Raw genomic sequence first — 6653 nt, forward strand, 5'->3', positions numbered from 1 at the left:
GCATAGGTTGTGTTGATTTTATACAGCAGTTCAACAAACAAGAAGATAATATTGAGTGAGTTACATTTTAGACGCACTTTTTTTTTTTTCATATTTATCTTTAGAATTAGAGGTGGCGAACCAATGAACAAGGCAGATATGTGTCAAATGTTTTCTTTCTACGAAGGGACAGCGAAAGGTATTAAACTCATCAGGACAAACTATGTAATTATTTAATGAGCTGGTTTGCCTATAGTTTTTTTGTTTTTTCAACCCCGTTACTAAAAATTAAGATGTCGTAATACTGTTTAAAAACCTAGCAACAACAGTAATGATGTAGCTATGAATCATTTTAATATCAAACGTTTTTCTAATACCCTTTTTTTTTCATTTTCTATTAATTTAATACATAAAAAAATGGACCTTTTAAAAAATATTAAATTATTCTGAAATGGGTAGCTGAGTTTAAGTAACAGGGTTGTAGGTTTTACTTAAAATATGCTTTTATTGTATGGACTTACTAGTTTGAGACTGTTAATTTGTTTTTTGTTTTGTTCTTTTCAACCCTGTTTCAAAAATTTGGAAAAGGTCTTAATACCATTTAAAAGCCTAGCAATAAACATTTTATAGTAACTTTTGTTCTACTAATAACCATTAAATAAATGTGAAATAATTCAATATTTAAAAAAAACTGCTGAATTGAGTAACAGAGTTGCAATTAACAGAATTGTAAGTTTTGCTAAATGACATGTTCTCTAGCAGGGCCAAACTAGTTTGAGACGAAATGTTGGTTTGTTGTTCATTTAAAATATTTTTTTTCAACCCTGTTACACAAAAAAATTCAAATGAAAGTAAAATGATTAATTGTGATTAATCGCATCCAAAATATATTTTTTTAATTTTACATAATATCTGTATATTTATGTATATATAAATATGCACACATGCATAATTTTTTCAGTAACACCTTTATTTTATTTTCGACTAATAACCATTAAATCAATATAAATCATTTTCAGAGATACTCAATTTAGCTAAAATGGGTAACGGAGTTGCAACAGGGTTGTAGGCTTTGCCTAAATTAAATTTTCTCTCAGCAGGGGCTAAACCGTTTGAGACCAAATGCTGTTTTGTAGTTATTAATAAATTGTATTTACAATAAATTAAAAGGAAATATTAGCTCCATCATTTTTCTTACAAGAACATCAATAAAAGGTGTGAATGGCTGCGTTTGACCATTGAAGTGAGTGCTACTTGTTCTGTAAAAATCAAGAAACCGCAATGAAATTGTAATGTCTTCCCACCATACTTCGTTTGAGGGTGTTACAATTTACATTTGTGTGTCATCATTGCTATAAAAAGTAATGAGATACGAGTTCCCTATTCGTGTGAAGTCCCTGAGGTTCTAAAGCAGCAAATAAATCAAAAAACCTCTTTCCATCAATAAAGTTTGATGCTTTTCCCTCCATTCTAGACTATCGTCTGAACCCTGTGCTGAGGAAGGCTTGCAAAGCGGACATACCGAAGTTCTGCCAGGGCATTCTAAACAATGCCAAAGACGACAACGAGCTGGAGGGGCAGGTCATCTCCTGCCTCAAACTCAAATACGCAGACCAGGTTCGTACCCATGATCGCTGTGAATGCACATAAGCCTGAGAAAGCTCCTTATAGCAGTAAGTGTAAAAACAATCGTCAGGCCGTTGGCACCTCTGCAAGCATTTGTTACTATGCGTAAAGTACATTAGCTCTATTGTTTATAATGCATTATGTATTTTATTACTTTTGTTCAATAAAACCATATGATTGCTTGCTTTTCGTTCAAATGGGTAGCCTCTCTGGATTAGGACATTTAGGCTATCCATCTAATAGTAGCCAACCAAAATCTTATTAACAGTAGAAGTTAAATCTTACTGTAGACTTCAAATCTGGGTACTGTCTTAAGTTTTAAAATCACAAAGGGAGTTTGGTCCCAACGTGACAGTCACGACTCATGCAGCTGTAAGGTTTTCTTTCTTTTGTTTTTACTCGCGATCTTTACAACACGCATTACATTACGTATTTCATGGCACACTCGTTTTATGCGTATTTGGCGCCACCTATTGTTGTGGGTGTATTATTGACATGTCAAAGTCTAGACCCTGAAAATAAGACGACCACATTTTTTCAGATGTATTTCCAAGAAAAAAACATCGTCTTATATTCGGGTCAATACGGTAGTTTAAAATTAACTATATTTAGTGTTGCCATTTGTGTACTTGTAAAGCTGATAAAGTATGAGCAATGCAAGTTGCTGGTGATGGAATCGGTGAATTTTTACAAGCACAAGTTCATATTGTTTCTCTGTTGGCAATAGGTGGCGCCAGCAGAAGGTTTCTCGGATCTGGCCGGGCAGGTTTTCACGTCTCCTGCCAAGAACTACATCCTGAGCATGCTGGCGATGTGCGTGGTCCTGCTGTTCCTCATGGGTCTGCTGTGCGGCCGCATCACCAAGCGCGTGACGCAGGAGTTGAAGGACAGGTAGAGAGGGGGGTGCAGGGCAGGGGAAGTGCCATTCAACTCCCCCTGCAGGGCAAAAAGCCCATCGCGCCCCACATGCCATTCTCCGTTCTTGGCCGGGGAAGGACACTGGGGTTGGAAACGCAAACTTGACGGAGGGGGGCGGGGTGTTCAGACTCGTGCTGTGTGTGCATTTTTGTGGTACCACCGACGGCCACATTGGGACCCCGTTTTAATTGCTACACACACTCTATTTTTATTTTTCCCTGACTGTGCTTGTCCTACAACATCGCCTGCTTCTCTGAGCAAACCTGCCTGCTGTGCGCTTTCGAACGCCGACATCACGGCGCGCCAGATGACACCAATCAGCTTTCTTCAACTAACATCTCAAAGACTTGGTTTTGCTTTCCAGCTAAATGTTTTAATTTATTGTTGATGTTTTGGAGTGCGGGAGGTTTGGCTTTTTGTTTTCCTTTCGTTTGCAGGGATGGTGTCGCAATATTTGACGTCCATGTTTTAGGAAGACGTTGTGCGTTTTGACAAAGTTAGAGCGATTGAACGAATGTGTGTCTGTGCCTTTTTGCCCGTCCGAGTGAGAGAATTTGTGTTTGGTTTGTGTGTCTGATTTTATCATGGGGCTTCTTTTTGATTTTTCTTCATGTCACTGGGAACATCTTTCTTTGCAGTAAGGGGTTATAAATGTGTTTTTCTGTCATTTGGTTGGTTGATTTTGTTAAGGGAAGGGGTTCTCCATCGTTAAAGTCTCGCACGTCACCGCCCGATGCTTTTGAACTGGTCTTAATTGAGCCACAAGACTTCGAAAATGGACGATAAATATCCGAAATTGCAAATCTAAGGGCGACTTGATTCTGGACTGCGAGTCTGTATTGACTCGATGGCTGCATTGAAACGTCAAGCTGTTTACCTGCTGTTATCGATGCAGTTTATGACACTGTGGTTTGGGTGCGTCTCGTCTGAGCTTTGAATGAGTCGTTCGATTCGTGTTTTCGTAGTGCCATAATAACAAACCGTTCTGTTAGCTTAAAACATCCGTACAGAAAGTCACATGTGAACCGAATTCACGTTTTTGACGATTCACCCACATCAGAGATGTAATTTTATTTTACACTGTTATTCTCTGAATGCCTTGCTCGTATATCATTGGGTTACCAGACATCGTATGGACGGTTTTAGGGGAATTATCGGTTTTAAACACTGTGTTTGGTACACATTTTTGAAATAAGCTTCCTTCACAGTCGGTCCATCTCTTTTGTGGTTTTAAAACATTTTAAGCTCAGTACCGTCCATAATCGCCACAGTTTCCGCCATTTCTAGGTTTAATTTTTCTTAGATTGAGTCGTGATGCATTATGAACCAGAGTTTTTCTCGTAATTGAGGACTAAATTGCTGTTTAACTGGATTTTTAGCTTCTTAATTCTTAACGCCGAAGGCTTTAATGCATAAACCCCCATATTTTGTCCCCCTTCACACTAAAGTTCACTCTCTTAAGTGATGGTTTACTATTAAAAGCGTAATAGAGCTGTAATGTTACAGTCCCTGTGCATCATCATTAATTTGGCTTTTGTATTATTGTTATATTTGTATGCTTTTGTACAAAATGACATTAAAGTTGACTTTGGTTCTAGTGTTTGTGCATTCAAGCTGTGCTTTAATAATCTGAATTCATGTCATAATGCTGTTGGAAACCATACATACTGTAAATAGCTGTATCATTTTAATAGAGGATTGTGAATGACACAAACTCTGCCTTAGCTTTGCAGAAAACTCGGTCTCCTATGGGTTGCACCCTTAAAGGGATAGTTCACCCAAAAATGAAAATGTGATGTTTATCTGCTTACCCCCAGGGCATCCAAGATGTAGGTGACTTTGTTTATTCAGTAGAACACATATGATGATTTTTAATTTTAACTAATTTTTAACTTAAAACTACGCCAGAGCACGTACACGCCTCACACACCGGATGTCGTGCGCATGCTCAAAGACAGTTGGACATAGTGGTGTATTAGAGGTACAAAGTTATATAAATACTGTTCGGTTTCTGGCACAAACCTTTTGTTTCGTTTCTTAGGACATCAATGTGTCGTCACGAGCCGCAGGGTTTAATTTGGATTTGTCTGTGCATGTTTTTTTTACACTCATAGATTTTGTTACCATTGCCATCCATTATACGACTGATAGACTGCAACGGTTAAAGTAAAACAATCATAATTTGTGTTCTACTGAAGAAACAAAGTCACCTACATCTTGGATGCCCTCGGGGTAAGCAGATAAACATCAAATTTTCATTTTTGGGTGAACTATCCCTTTAAGCAAGGACAGGAAAGGATACCAACAAAAATAGACACTTATTCAAATCACACGGCTTGTGCTTTAATATGCTTCAGCATGCATTTTTGCTTTATTATTTCCAGGCCATGATATTGAATGTATCCATGTTGGGGAATTCTTGCACTAATGGCCTTTAAGCTTCATGTGCTTTCAATGCTTATATTCCTGCTTATAAAAGCTTTAGTTCATGACCGTGATCTGGGTTTCCTGCAAAGATGAAGAAACTGATTTCAGCCAAATATTTTACGTTTTCATTCAAAGCGGTTAAACCTCTTCCCTCCACTTCCGAATTCTGTTGTTCATTTATCAGCGGCGAAATAAGGTCCTTCGTCTACCTGTAAATCATTTCTTTTATGCATTGAAGGAGGTGTATATATTGATACAAATCACTTAAACTGTGGTGTTTGTATATATTAGTACCATATTTCATTCACAGGGTCTGACGAGTTTGAAACCATTGTCGGTTTGGACTCGGCAATAGAATTGAATGGCTTGGTATCCAGAGATCTAGTGTTGGTTGCCACATTATATTTCATTTATAAATGTGTGTCTGCTTCTTATTTCCTAAAATACCCTAAAATAAGATTTAAAAGATTATAAAATAGGCTTAATTGTCTTTTAAGTGAAATTATTTTTATTTATTTATTTTGTGTGCGTGTCTGTATGTATCTGAACAAGCCGATCAAAAATTAAATGATTCATATTTGTATTTCTTTGGCTTGGTCAGATACTTAATTTTTTGGTTTTTTGATTGGCTTGGTCAAAAAAATTAATAATTAAAAATGTAAATGTAATTGCGTTTGATTGGCTTGGTCAGATAATTAAAATAAGTTTGTTTAATTTTGATTGGATTGGTTTTTTAAAGTCTCGGACCGGGCCGTTCTGAATGTTTCATATTCCTCTGTGAGTAGTTTGAATCAATTATTGAATCGCATTATTATCATGGTATATGGCTGTCGACGGCTGAGTGCAGGTGTTTTCACATTATTTCTGAATGAGTTAAACTAGCACTGAAAAACTCCTTACATGTGCATGTGTCATCTGCTCCCAATCACGCTTCCTGTCTGTCAAACTGATATATGACATAAAAATGATCAAAGGATAAATGACGAATTGATTCATTGTTTTTGTATTTACTTTCTGTGTACAAATTTATTATGAAAAGTATTTTTCCTCGCATCTGATTAAACTGTGTACTATACAGATATAACACAATAACTGCGCTTTTCTTTTCTCGTTCTCATGTTTTCTTCTGTACGAGTTGAATTGGACCGTTGTTAATAAAATTGATCTGATAGTTTGTATCTGCTGTGTTTTGTCCTGTTTAAGCTTGTTAATGGTTCAGGTTTGGGAATCTTTGCCGTCTGTGTGCGAGTGTCTTTATATAGCCGCCTCTTTACACAAGTAAAGGTCAAGAGTGTAGAGAGGAGGTCTGGATCATCTTGTGTGGCCACAATGACACTGGGGTGCCACATTCCCACTATTTTGTGACAAATTCCACTTTTCTGTTTGTACTTCAGTGGAGCCACATCTGCCTCTGTTGTGAGATGATGTAAAAAATTATAATGCTACTTGAGGTATTTATCGAATAGTACACTCTAAAAAATGTTGGGTTGTTTCAACCCAATTTTGGGTCAAATATGGACTAACCCACTTGTTGGGTTAAAAGGTTAATTAAAAATGTAACCAAAATTTAACCCAACAGGTGGGTTAGTCCATATTTGACCCAAAATTGGGTTGAAACAACCCAGCATTTTTTAGAGTGTAGGCAAGATTTGGGATATACTATTTTGTCATAACTGCATCTTTACTTGATGTGCATCCTGTCA

Source organism: Sinocyclocheilus grahami, unplaced genomic scaffold (genome assembly GCF_001515645.1).
Source record: "Sinocyclocheilus grahami isolate Dianchi unplaced genomic scaffold, SAMN03320097.WGS_v1.1 scaffold1720.1, whole genome shotgun sequence".
NCBI lineage: Eukaryota > Metazoa > Chordata > Actinopteri > Cypriniformes > Cyprinidae > Sinocyclocheilus > Sinocyclocheilus grahami.